We start from the raw sequence: 14,423 nt of genomic DNA, 5'->3' as shown, positions 1-14,423 counted from the left end.
TGGGTATGTGCTTGTGTGTGGCTTTATGTAAGTTATCTATTTTTTAGAAAAATTAAAAAATGAAAATGGCAAAAATTATTCTCAATACCAACAAACATAGCCACTGTACATCTTATATGCTTTATATTTGTGTATGTGTGTGTATACAAACACACACAAATTTATAATTTTAATAAAATATGATTATGCAATATTTTAATAGCATGTTTTGATGATTCATGAATTAATGTGAACACCTTTCTAGAGCAATAAACACAGATTTATGGCATAATTTCAATGGCTCTACATATAGAGCCATATAGTATTCTATGAAGTAACAAAATATAGGTAACTAGTTACCCATTTTTGAATATTCAGGCTGTTTCACATTTTCTGCTTTTAAATCTCAAGGGAATTCATTACAATGTGTTTTGGTATTTCCTTATAATCTGGCTAACCCAAAACACCACGTGAGATCCTCACACCTTACTTTTGGCCTTTGGATGGCACTTTACAACCTATTGCACATCGATGCCTCAGCTTAGTTACATAAAATATATGTGCAGAAGTATTATCAAGCTTTTTTATAAATGAGGAAAATAAAGGTCAGAGAAGTTTAGATAATTGGGTCCAAAGTCACCCAGGCAGTAAACAACAGGAGCAGGTCCCAAGCCAAGTATTCTGATCCTAAATCCAGTACATCTTCTATCATAGTCTCTGCTTTGAAATATACTTAAAGATGGCTAACCAAGAGCCCCTCATTTGCACTCATTACAACAGCTAAAATTAAAGAAGACTGGAAAAGTGTGGAGAAGTCAATATAGCTGGCATATTTTTAAACCTATTACTCATTCAGTTGGATTCCCTAAACACATAGCTTCAGCACAGTCATGGTGATTTTAATGAGAAAGAAGACTTAGTTATGAAATTAGGCGAAGATTCAGAAGCCAACTTATTTGTAGATCACAGTGATTAAATAGTTCAAAATGAATTACAACTTAGTAATATTGCTGCATTCATATTTACAAGATGAAAGTTGGAGTTCAGCTCCCATAATATCCAGTCATTTAAGACACAAACGAATTATAAGGATTAATCATTTTAATATCTTCCCATTGATGTTGGCTAACTAAACAAAAACATGGCTGGTGAAAGAGAGTAGTGGAAATCTTATTTTGTTTGCTTATCTTTGTGAAACAAGCACTTGAAAATAAAACATATCACATCAAAGTGTGGGGAAAATAACTCCAGTGGCAGAATCAACTATGATCAGATTAAGAAACAGCAATATATTTTTGCATGACTAATAAACAGATCAAAAACCTGCAAACCTAAGGATATTTAGATGCCGAATCTAACTTTAATTTTCAAATATCCTTATCTCGTCAAACCATCTCTCCAACAATAAAATTATATACACAGTCCTGTTTTCTCATATTCAGCAAATAGCACCCGATTGTCAAACTTAGAAGTGACCCTGATTTTCCTTGTTATATTTAGAATTTTAAAAAATTTGTCCCTGAATCTTTAAATAGCAGGAATTAGCAAAGAATAAGAGACCACTCTCTAAAAGTTTTAAACCATAAACGAATGTAACATTTTTCAGATAGCCATTATACATCAACTGTACTTTTCAATCATGAATTAAATTCAACTGTACTTTGGTGATCAGAAGCCTGTGAGTTCATGGTAATAACACTTTTTAGTTTCAGCATTTTCTTTAGGTAATCAAATGATACTTTACAAATTACCTGACTTCTTAACACATACCCCACAAAAGGAAAATAGTAATAATAACCAAACGCTTAAGGAAGAAAATATTTTAACTCCTCGTTTTACATAAGGGAGGAAACTAAGTCAAATATTTTTCCATCCTTGAAGAAAGAATTTAATGCACTTCATTTTAGAGAATTCTGATAACACAAATATGCACATTGCTCCACAGGGTACCCAGACATATGCAATAATAAGCCTTCATATTTCTGTCTAACCAATTGAAACTACAGAGATTATATAAATTTGTCATTAGTAACCAGAGAAGCTAAATAAACAATGTGAGGGTTAAACAGAAGCATAGTCTAATTACAACCTTTGAGTGGCTCAAATATCTGAACTCTTAATTTTCACCAAGATCTCCAGTTCTTGTTGTGGTCTAGAGCAAGCATCTCACAATCTCTATCTATTTGAACTTTCCCCAGCTTATTTAAGTAAGCAGATAGGCCCTTTGGTTCTTTTGCTTTATTTTTGTAAGGACTCATTTTACAATAACTAATTAGTAAGAGCTGGGCAAAATAATTCATACTCTTATTTAAATCATCCAATAGTAAATTTGACAAACAGCGTACTGTGCATAAACATATTTTTTTTAAGTAAGCAAGGTTCAGAGAGAAATAGGTGTCTAGCATTTCAGAAAAACATTTTGATAAGAAATAATATATTACTTAGTTCATCAATCAGCATACCTTGATTAAGCCATTGTATGTGTGTGTGTGTGGTGGGGGCGGCGGTTGGGGAGCATGACAGTATTAGATCAAATATTGACAATAAACTAGACCAGAGTCAGGTCACATGGGATTTCTTAGCCATGTGAAAGTTTACTCTAAGGGCAATGGGAAAACATTAAATGGCACTAAGCACAGAGAGGTCGTTATTAGATATGCCTTTTAAAAAGACCACTGTGGCTACAGTGTGGGGTGAAGAGTAGAAAAAGCAGATTGGCAGAAAGCTGATAGGCGGGCTTACAGTAGCCCAAGCAGGAGTTAAAAAAAATGGCACTGTGAATGAAGAAAAGAGAAGTTTTAAGAACTTGTTGAAAGTTGGAATTGTCAAGACTTCCTGGTAATTGGTTGTGGGGATGGAAGAAAAGAAAACATCAAGGACAAGGTCCTTGTAGCTGGGTAAATGATCATGCTTTTTATTCCATTGGAAACACAGGGAGAAATGTAGGGTAGATTCCACCTGGTGTGAATTAAGTAACTAAATGATTTTTTTAAATTATCTTATTTGGAAAATTGTATTAATCAGTGTCATGGTGTGAGAGGTGATGGGTTCTATAAACTGGGACTAAGTGTTTCTTGAATTCTGGTTATCTAAAATTAGGTCCATTTTCTGGTAGGCTCTGGAGCCCGTAGTTAATAGTAAGAAAGCATCATGTTAAGAGTTTGTTTCAGTCTCTTACTTAGGGAGACAATAAACTGATTTGGAAAGGGAAACAAAACATAGGATTTAAATTAAATGTCACTGCATCTCATGTTTCAAACTACAACTTATTTGGGGGCTCATGGCAAAAGGATGTCTACGGTTAGTGATATGGGTAAAAGACTCATTCATTTTATGTTTGCTTTATTACAAAGTAAAGAAAATGTACTGATAAAAAAGGCTTTCACCCTTTCCCTACCACTAACACTGCTGCTCATTGAATGAATTGTAAGATATAAAACAGACTCAGAATCCTGTTGATGTCTTTAACAAGTTAATACATACTAGCCACAGTTTTAAATGGGTGTACAAAAAGCAGTAAGGTTTGCAAGTCAGGACTGGTTCTATTTCTACACGTAATTTAGCCTTATTATTTTCCTGAAGGAATATAATGAGCAAGTATGAGAAACAAGACAAAGATCAAGTGGGAGGCACATTTCTATTAAACCACATTCAGTTTCATAAAAAATAATGTATTATAGTTATACCAAAATGCAACATCTTTGCCTAAGAGATTCAACATGAATCAAAAGATATCATGGATCAAAAGATACAGCACTTTAAAATATTTGCATTGTAGTATTTGTATATTTATTTGTTTATTGATTGATTGATTTCTGAGATAGAGTCTCACTATGTCACCCAAGCTGGAGGGCAATGACACAATCACAGCTCACTGCAACCTCAACCTCTTGGGTTCAAGTCTTCCAAGTACTTAGGAATAGGACTACAGGTGTGCACCACCAAGCCTGGCTCATGTTTAACGTTTTTGTAGAGACGGGATCTCACTATGTTTCCCAGGCCAGTCTCGAACTCCTGACCTCAAGTGATTATCTCACTTGACCTCCCAAAGTGCTAGGATTATAGTAATAAGCCACTATATCTGGTCTTCCATTATGGTATGTAAGCCATTGGGAATAATTCAGTCAGAGTTGAGTCTTTGGAAGCACACATACCTATATTTGAAATCTGGACTCATCAGATGTTAATCTTGGTCAATTGCTTAACATTACTGAAACTCAGTTTCCAAAGCTATAAATAAAAAATCATGATGGCTCCTTTGGTTGCTTCCCCATCATCCATTCTTCTAAGAAATCTCAATTTTGTTCAGGAATCCACACATCTCAGGGCAGTCATGCATTTCCAGAGTGATTCCATCACCAGTCTCAGAAGTTGGAAGATTTCTGACTGGTTTAACCCAATAATGGTGGTCCTACTGCCCTTGCCAATGATCATTTTATGCAACAGATCATTGATTATTTTAGGCAACAAATAATTTTGGACAATGAGACATGACAGCCCGTCTGCTAGGGGGTTTCTAGTAAAGGTTTTGTGGGTTTTTGTTTGTTTGCTTCAGGAGAAGTGAGTTGGCTGTTTTACTTTGCTTTGTTTTTGGATCATTGACTCCTTTAAGACAGTTCACAAAAAAGATAGTCTCCTATTTTGGATATTATCAAATTGCTACGTGATGCTTGAAACTTCAGAAACCATCTTATAAGAGAAGCCAGACTGAGCAAAAAGCCACACGTCTAACCTAAAATGACATGGAAAAAAACATCTGGATTCTTAAAAGTGTTGTTGTACCATTGATTTAATCAAACTTTGAGCCATTCTACCTTTAAAATTTATATGTGAGTCATAAATTACTTTATTTTTTAAGCCAGTTTGAGTTGAAATTTTCTGTTATTTGCAGCTGAAAGCATGCTAAGTGACCCGGCTACCTTGCAGAATGAGCAATAATGAATGAAGAGCACTTCACACCCAATAATGACTACTATTATTATTTTACGTTTTTTCTCATAGTCATTTTTGGGACCTCTTTCTCATTTTTTCTGACTTTTTTGAAACTATCAGGGAATATATAGTTTCTTATTCCTTTCTATATTCTCCTACATACCTACAGTAGTGTCTGTCAGCAGTGAATGCTTATAAATATATGTTAAATTGAAATAGGATCAAATCTAAGTATCATTACTACTTGTACTACAAGGTCTATTCATGACCTAGGGTGAAGAGGTTTCATTAGCAAAAAAAGAAAATGTTTTATAAAGAACACTATTCAAAAAATCAATTTAATTAATGTAATTTTTATTCTAAAGGATATGTTTTTAGTTCTACAGAAAACAGTAAATTTCTATACACTAGTTTTTAAATGCTGGGGTAGTATTATTTTGAACAACTGACATTTCTAAAACACTGAGAAAAGGAAACTTAGATGAGACAACTTAAAACATGGTAATGTCTTTATAAAGCCAAGCTGTATCCTTAATAAAAATTGATAAATATTAAAATGCACCCAGCTGTTGCCCCAAGTACACTCATACTCTTGGGCGATAGCTTGCGCTCCTGCTTGTATGCTCCCTCTGTCATCAGATAACTTTGCTCTTTTTTTCTGGCTCCAAGAGTCTCTTTAGGCTTCAACATGTAACACAAAAATAAACAAAGTGATGAAATTGAAAGTGGTAAGTTGATTCTACCGATTAATAAATATAACCAGGCTCCTAAGACCTTTTTTCTTTCCTTTCAGTAAGGTTCAGATACTCATTGTTATTTTTTTTTCTTAAGACCACCTAGAAGAATATTAATGCAATTTTAAAAATCCAGTTACTTCTAGTGAAATAGAATGTTTTTCTGGAAAGAGAAAATGGGAAGGAAAGGAACAGGCCTACCAAAAAAAATGTCTTATTTGGTGGCAAAAACCAAGCTAACACCATTTTATATCACTGTGGCACCCAAGTAAGGCACAGATGTTTTCTTTTCACAACCTCTAACTAAAATTTAAAATTTCCTTCAATCAGAAATATAGGCAGCATCACAATAGTAGGATCAGCATCGTCTGTGATTTTGTCACTAATAGAAATCAAAGATATTTTCATATCTATTTCATTTCTATTGTTGCTGATATTAGAAAGTATCCTTGGCTCTCATTCCCAAATTAGTTATTCCACTTCTAAGTCTTATGTAATGTATTGATAAGGATGCACATATACAACTATATCACAGTTTTTTATATATTTTGATAATTGCATGTAATTGTTTTTCTTTGTAATACTATGTACTTTATTTTATGCATTTAAGAACATTATTCTAAAAGGAGTCTGTAGGCTTCACCAGACTTACATGACAGAAAGTATTAAGGAATTGAACTGATGGGAGCTGAATACTTCCAGAAATCTAAAAAGCTGGAGGGAGAGCAGCAGTTGGCGAACGCCAAATTTTCTTTCTTTTCATCATATAATATGCTACTTTTTTTTTTTTTTTTTTTTTTTTTTTGCTTCAAAGCACAGAAATCAAAGTCCTGCACTGTACTACCTACAAATAGTCTTTATTTATTCTGAAAAGATGAAACATTTAAATTGTTATTAATTAATCGTATGTATGTTTTTCTTGTTAGATAATTTTGAATCATAAATATTCTAAGGCTATTATTGAAAGTTCATTATATAGTATTTCTATCAAGGTGATTCTACCTTCAAAGAAAAATTTTTGAACATAACGACAATTTTTTATTACAATTTCATTGTGTAACCATGAGAAGAAAGTAATTCTGGCCGGGCGCGCTGGCTCACGCCTGTAATCCCAGCACTTTGGGAGGCCAAGACGGGCGGATCACGAGGTCAGGAAATCGAGACCATCCTGGCTAACACGGTGAAACCCAGTCTCTACTAAAAATACAAAAAAATTAGCCGGGCGTAGTGGCGGGCCCCTGTAGTCCCAGCTACTTGGGAGGCTGAGACAGGAGAATGGCGTGAACCCGGGAGGCGGAGCTTGCAGGGAGCCGAGATCGGGCCACGGCACTCCACTCCAGCTTGGGCAACAGAACGAGACTCTGTCTCAAAAAAAAAAAAAAAAAGAAGGAAAAAAGAAAATAATTCTTTTCTTTATCTGCAGTGTGTGTGCGTGTGCATGTGTGTGTGTGATCAAAGATCTAGTTTTAAGTATTTGTACATCATAAAACAGAAAACATTTGAAAATGAATTGTTTTTATCAATCATTAGGGAGTTTAAATAGTCATTTTTCATAGAGGAAAACTCATCCCAAAGCTAGATAGTTAAAAAATCATTTGGCATAAAAAATAATTACAAGTTTATAAACTATCCTTTTTTAATGTCTCTCAAACCAAAGGAGTCAGACCCACATGGCTTGAATTCAAGCTTCATCTTTATGATTGTTTCCTGATTGACCTTTGCTAGTATTACTAGTGTTATCATGCTTGATAATAGTAAGTGACAATAATTGAGTTTACTATGTGTCAGGCATAGTGGATTTAGCTGAAGATTTCAAGACCAAAAAGATATATATAGCAATGGCTCTCAGAGGCTCCATTCTAATAAATAGATACTCTATATTAAAAATAATCAAATAAATATAATTGTTATCAATGAGTAAAAATTACAAGATGTATTCTTTAATCACTTAATCTGTACAACAACTCTATGTGGTATTATTATCTCCAATTCATAAAAGGAAGCTTGAATTCAGAGACATGGAGTGATTTGTCCAGTACCACACTACTATAAGGGAGACACAGAGCTACCAGTATATCAGGAGAGACTTAAATACATGAAGTATTCATAAGGGAATAGCTTTATACAATAATGATGTTTACCTTCTTGAAGGAAGAGACTATTTATTCAGCTTTGAAACCGTTGTGTCTTGTCTATGATAGTAATGCTTAATGAACGAATGAATCTGAGAAATAAAGGAGAACCATTGCAAAATGTTGCATACAATTTAAGTAAGAGGCGAAAGATGAGAGAGCAGAAAATATTAGACTCCTACATTCTTCCAGGAAGGCAAAGATCAGATCACCAGACAGCATATCTTGGAAGAAGAGTATTAAAACGACAATGTATTATTCAAAATTTAGTGAGCATCTATTACATGAGGAGAAAAGACATGTCATCTTGAGCTGTCTGTTTCTAATCTGTTGTCAGTGACTCACAGGAGTTCCGTGTTGAAGGGGATTCTGAGTGGCAAAAAGCTAGCAAATCTGTCATGAGTGAAGCCACAGGGGAAAGTGACAGCCAAGGGTTTGTCATTTGTGGATCCGACGTTCCCAGCACCGTGCTAAGTTTTTATATATTGTCCCTTCTCCTGAGAATCTCAGAATGTGATGAGAGATAAGACCAAATAAACAGAAAAAGTACAGTACAATACAATGTGAGAAGTAGAAGAATAGAGCTATATACAAGATTCTAGGTCCATCTGGAGAAGGTAGTTAAGAGTTCTACTTAGATAAATTAGTAATACGATATATTAGTTATAATCATAATGATAACAGTATACATGTAACACTGTCCTAAGCAGTTATGTGTATGAATTCACTAAATTATCTCAAAAAATAATATGAGTTGACTGCTATTATTATTCCCATTTCACAGATGAGAAAATAGAGTCCTAAATAACGTAACTTGCCTGAGGTCAATACCTGGTAGGTGGAGGAGCTGATTTCAAACCCCAGATAGTCTGGCTCCAGGGCCCTGGATGTTAAACATGCAAATATGGGAAAAATACTTTTTATGGTAAAACTGCTTTCAATAATATTCTTTTCCTTAGTAAAAAAATAAGTAATTTGGAACTGCAGTGATTTAAGTTTAACCCAGGTAACATTGTTAATGAAACTTCAAAAGCACATGAATCAGTTACATGAATGACATTTACTCTTTTTTGTTTAACTTTTATCTTCAGTTCAGGGGTACATGTGCAAGTTTGTTACATAGGTAAACTTGTGTTGTGAGGGTTTGTTATACAGAATATTTCATGACCCAGGTTTTAAGACTAGTACTCATTAGTTATTTTCCCTGATCCTCTGTGTCCTTCTACCCTTCACCGCCCAGTAGGCCCCAGTGTGTGTGGTTTCCCTCCCCGTGGCCATGTGTTCTCATTGTTTAGCTCCCACTTATAAGCGAGAACATGCAGTGTTTAGTTTTCTGTTCCTGCGTTAGTTTCTAAGGACGATGTCCTCTGGCCCCATCCAGTCCCTGCAAAGGACATGATCTTATTCTTTTTTATAGCTGCATAGTATCCCATGGTGTATATGTACCACATTTTCTTTATCCAGTCTATCACTTATGGGCATTTAGGTTGATTCCACGTCTTTGCTATTGTGAGTAAATGGGTTCCAATCTCTTGTCATTCTTCAAAGTCAGAGGTTCTCTTTTTGTTTTTGCTTTTGTTTTTAGAAAGTTTCATAGAGTCTTGCTGGAAATATGAAAACTCAAATGCAAACTTTATTAGTTTACAACTTGGAACCAGGCTAACTTCACTCTATAAAATTGTAGAGCAGTTTACAGAAATAAATCTTAGGGATTAGCAAGTACACATTTCTTGGTCTTGTCCAAATTGCTATTAACACACTTCTTGGTAGTTAACATTCATTAAGTCTCTCTAATTAGATAAAACCTATAAATGAAATACACCATGACTCTTGCTTTCATGAAACTTTAACTAGAACGATGTAACAGTTTTAAGAGTTGCACTCATGAAAACCATTCAAACTGAGCTTTAAAACCAAGTTCATTCCAGGATTTTAAAAAGCCAGAAGCCAATACGTCTGTTGCCCAAAGGCATGGAAACCCCTTCTGTATGACAGAAGGGTGGTGGGAAAACTAGAGATCAGGGATCAGAAGTAAAGCATAGTTAATAATCTTAAGTTTATTAATAGCACATATATTAAATACTTGATTCTTGACATTTTACACATTCTCTTAAAAATACATTATGTACTCACCATCCAGATTTAACAGATGTTAACATTTGGCCATATTTGCCTTTTTCTTTTTCTTCTCTCTTTTTTTTTAACAAAAAATAAGCATTACATACTCTTTATTCTGTTACTCTGTATGAAATCAAGATTCTAACTTGAAGCCCTTTGAAATACAATCATCCGAACCCAAATGTTATTGTGGTAATAGCTCCAAAAGCCTGACCCCAGTATGAATCCCTTTAATCTGCCCAAGAACCAGGTAGGTGGTGGACACAACCAAGCTCATTGTATAGATGAGATAACAGAGGCTAGGGGAGGCTGACATGTGTGATTTGAACCCAGCTCTGTCTAGTTCTGAGACTGACCTTCTCAAAGTAATGTGATGCTGTATGTGGGATTCAAATCCTCTCTTCAAGGCCATTGCTCTTTGAACCATTCTACAGTATGCAGGAAGAATTTCAGTATTGATCAACCTGAAGAGTAACCATCCAGTTTCAGGTTCTGCAAAGTCCAGGCCCGATTCCTTCAACCACTATTGAGCATTTACTATCTGCAAGGCAAGTGCATTGAAAACACAGACCAACCAAAAAGCAATCAGTCAGAGGACTGCATGAGTTTACAAGGCTCCTACAAATCTATTTCAGTGTCTTCGTTCCTGATGAAGCTGGGAGTCACAGGCATCTCCTGCCACAGGACTGCTTAAGCTCACAACCACCTAGTGCTGCTGTTGATGCCGAGATAAATGCATTTTTTTAACTTTATTATTAATATACCCAAGATCTATTGGTAGAGAGAATCATACTGAGGTTCCTGAGTCACTAGCCTCAACGTCTTGATGATTGAGATGTAATCAACTGTTTTTTCAGTCTCCTGCTCCATATTTTTCTTATTCTGAGTGACAGGCCTGCCTGGACACTCAATGGTTATAAGATTCATTTTTTATCATCCCTTTTACTATTTCATTCTGGGGAGAGAATGTTGGCAGATTCATGAATTCTACAAATATTTATACCTCTCTTTTCCAGGCACTGCTATGGGCACCCTTCATAAGGAATAAACCGAACAGTCATAGATATTTGTATTTTAGTCAGGAATAGGAGGCAATAAATAAACTAACAAGCGTGTAGTATGACTGGTGACAAATAAGCAGGAAGGGCATAGATAGGGTAGTTGAGGAAGGTCTCTCTGATTTGGCAGCATCTTGGCAGAAGCAGAATGAAATGAGGGCAAGAACCATGTTTAGATCTAGAAGGAAAAGATTTCCAGCATAGAAAATAGCAAGTGCAAAGTTCCTGATTCAGGAGAATGCTAGGCATGTTCAAAGCCAACAAAACAGAATGAACCAGGCTGAGTGATAAGAGCTAAGACCAGAGGCTCAGAGCCCAATCATAGCAGGCCTTGCAGGCCATGATTTGACTTTAAATTTCAATTTGAGAGATAGGGAAAATCATTAGCTTTTGTAAGTAACATGATCTGATTTACAAAGTTTAAGTGGTAGGGTTAAGACACATTAGCATTTGATAGGGGAGCACATCAGATTCCATGTGGTGGGTACATCTTCTTAAGTGGTGTGTCTGTTACTGAAACAACAGGAGTTCCTTCTAGGTCCCATTGCTCACTGCACAGAAAGCCAATTCCTGAGACAGCAAATACTGCCAGGAAAGAAGGCTTTTTTGGTTACTGCATCCCAGGAGATGGGAGCAATCTGTTCGGTAACAGATTCCGGTTCCCCGACCCATTTCCCCAGCTGAAACACCTGAATAAAAAAGCCTTCTTCCCTGGCAGTTCTTGTCTCAGTGATTGGCTTTCTATGCAGCAAGCAAAGGGACCTAGACTGAACCCCTTGTGTTCTGGTAATGTGTCTGTCCAGGTGGTCTTCCATCCTAAGCCAGGACTAGCTTTGTGCAGTACACAGGATGCTACTGTACAATCAAACATTACCCAAGATGCTTTTTAAAACTGAAGATTTCATGGGCCTCACCCAAGGTGTGATGAAGTAGAATTTCTGTGGCTGAGGCTAAAGAATTTGCATTGTAAACAAGGTGCACTTATGATTCATATGCGCAAGAATGTTGAACTACCGGAATCAGGGAAAACTTTGAAGAGAATGGGATTCTCTATCTGAATTCCAAAGACCAGAAGGAGTTCACCTGAGGTGGGGCAAAAAGCAATGATGGTGAGGATTCCTCAGGGAGAAGAACCATCATGCATAAATACCGAAAGACATAAAATATCAGATGTTTAGATTCCTGTGTATGATTTGACATAACTAGAGCAGTTTGTTTGTTTTGAGATTTTACCCTGTGCTAGACACTTATATGATCTCATTTGATCACCTCCATTACTATTAAAGAGACTTTAAGGAAAAATGCATGTCAGAGAACCAAAGAAATTAAATGGCCTGTTCAAGATTACTTAGCTAGAAAATGGTAAAGACAGAATTCTAGAAAACAGGGTTTAATTCTGAAGCTTATGGTCTTACCCATTAGACAGAGGAGAGTCAAATAATGAAGTCTGAGAGAGAATGGATAAGATCAGGAGGTCCTTGAATGTCTTCCTGTAAACCAAGAAGTTAGAGCATTGACACAAATCTGGGGAGGTTACCTTGAAGAAATTTATGCAAAGGAGTGACATGATCAGAAGTGAACTTTAGTATGATCCTTCTGGCATCCTGACAACTACACCAAAATTGTAGAGGCCAGGAGAAAATTTCCTCTTTACCCTCTGAAACATCCTTGAAAAATCAATTCACAAAAGGCTGATTAATAGGAGAAAAGGCACACAAAATTTACTAACATGTACATGAGATCCTTCAGCATGAAGACCCAAAGATAAAAGGGAAATTGTCACTTTTTATACATAGGTTTAACAAACTATGTACGGCTGTGTAGACATATGATCACACAAAAAGGGTATGATCTAATGCTAATAGACTGAGTGGGGAAACCCAACAAGGCCTGTCTGTTTAGATTCTTCTTGGACTTTCTGTGCAGCGTCCCTTTCTTCTGGGTGTGGGGCAGTACCCTCTCTGGGATGGGGGTTTCATGACCTACAGTCAAACGAGGTAGGTCATATCATGTCTCTATGGCCGGTTTTTACACAGAAAGGCAGGACAAAAGTAAGAGTAATGTTTTTAGGTTTTATGGCTGACTTTGGAGACCTGCCTTGGGGAAGAGGTATTCTAGTTTCTATGGCTAGCCTCAGAGAAGAATGAGACTGAGAGACAGGAGGGCAGGGAAGAACCTTTGCTTCTGAGGCTGCTTCTGAGACCTTCATTTTAGGATATCATTTCCTGAGTCCCAACATTCAATACAGATAAAAGTAAAGATAATGCTTCAGCTCAGCTCCTCTAGAAAGCAGGACTCGAGGCAAGGGTGAAAGTATTGATGCCTCATTTGACAGTTGCATGCCTAGGGTGGTAAGGGTGAAGAAATAAGGTAAGTGTAGGAGGTTGAATAATGGCCACTCAAAATGTCGGGTCCTGATTCCTGGAACCTATAAATATTACCTCGTAAGGAAAAAGGGCCTTTGTAGATGTGATTGAGTTAAGGATCCTGACATGGGGAGATTATGTGGATCACATGAGTGGCACCTAAATTGAATCACAAACATGTTTTTAAGGGAGAGGAGGAGGGAGATTTGACACACACAGAAGAGGATATGATGATGCAACCATGGGGACAGAGATTGGAGTGCAGCAGTCACAAGTCAGGAAATGCTGGCAGCCCCAGAATCTGGAAGAGGCAAAAAATAGACTATCTGTGAGAGGCTCCAGAGGGAGTGCAGCCTTGCTGACACCTTGATTTTGCTCCAGTGAACCTGACTTCACACTTCTGGCCTTAAGAACTCAGAGATTTTTAAGCCACCAAGGTTGTACTTTGTTATAGCAACCTTAAAAAACAAATACAGTAATGGAGCAAAGACAGGATCTTAAGCAATATGATGTCTTCCTATTCTGGCCACCATTTGACAAAGAACCAGGAAGTGACACAGCAGGTGGGTTGGCAGGTGTAGTTGTGCAGCCCAAGAGACTTCTCCAGAAGATATGCAAGGAGAAGCCATGCCCCAGAACAGCCCATGGAAGGAAAAGAGGAAAAGCATTTATGCCATCCAGCTCCTTGGCAACTGCTTAGGAAGCCTGATTCCACACCCCAGGGTGTGTGTTTGCATCTGTAAATGCGGAAATGGAGGAGCCACTTAATGCAAATAGGACTCAGCATGTGGTGCAAGACAGTCATGCAAATCTGAGCCTTCAATCCAGATTCCGTCTGGACTGGGAGCTCACCAAGAGTGCCAGGAAAGGTGATGATGGGGTGACACATTTGGCAAGAAGAAAGTAGTTGAGGAAACCTGAGAAGGTGCACAAGATTTGTATGTGGTACAGGGGATGAAGTGAAAATGACAATGTACTCAGAGATGTGAAGGAGATAAAGTCCAGAGGTCTTTCTGATGAGTGTGATATACAGACTTGTAGTTAATCAAATGACCATTGGAATCAAACTTATTTGGTTTCAAATCTTAGCTCTATGACCCACTC

General features: G+C 36.8%; 1 long non-coding RNA gene across 1 annotated transcript in view; it reads right to left on the bottom strand.

Moving 5' to 3' along the window:
* LOC144339535 (uncharacterized) overlaps nucleotides 1-14,423 on the bottom strand; it is a 381,994-nt gene that overhangs the window by 90,081 nt on the left and 277,490 nt on the right. Inside the window, exon 7 of the long non-coding RNA XR_013414563.1 lies at nucleotides 8,596-8,660. This is a non-coding gene — a long non-coding RNA (uncharacterized LOC144339535). The remainder of the gene's footprint in view (nucleotides 1-8,595; nucleotides 8,661-14,423) is intronic.

This window comes from Macaca mulatta, chromosome 2, assembly GCF_049350105.2.
Source record: "Macaca mulatta isolate MMU2019108-1 chromosome 2, T2T-MMU8v2.0, whole genome shotgun sequence".
In the NCBI taxonomy this organism is placed as follows: domain Eukaryota; kingdom Metazoa; phylum Chordata; class Mammalia; order Primates; family Cercopithecidae; genus Macaca; species Macaca mulatta.
The sequence above is the reverse complement of the archived record's forward strand: the minus strand, read 5'-3'. Positions and strand labels throughout refer to the sequence as shown.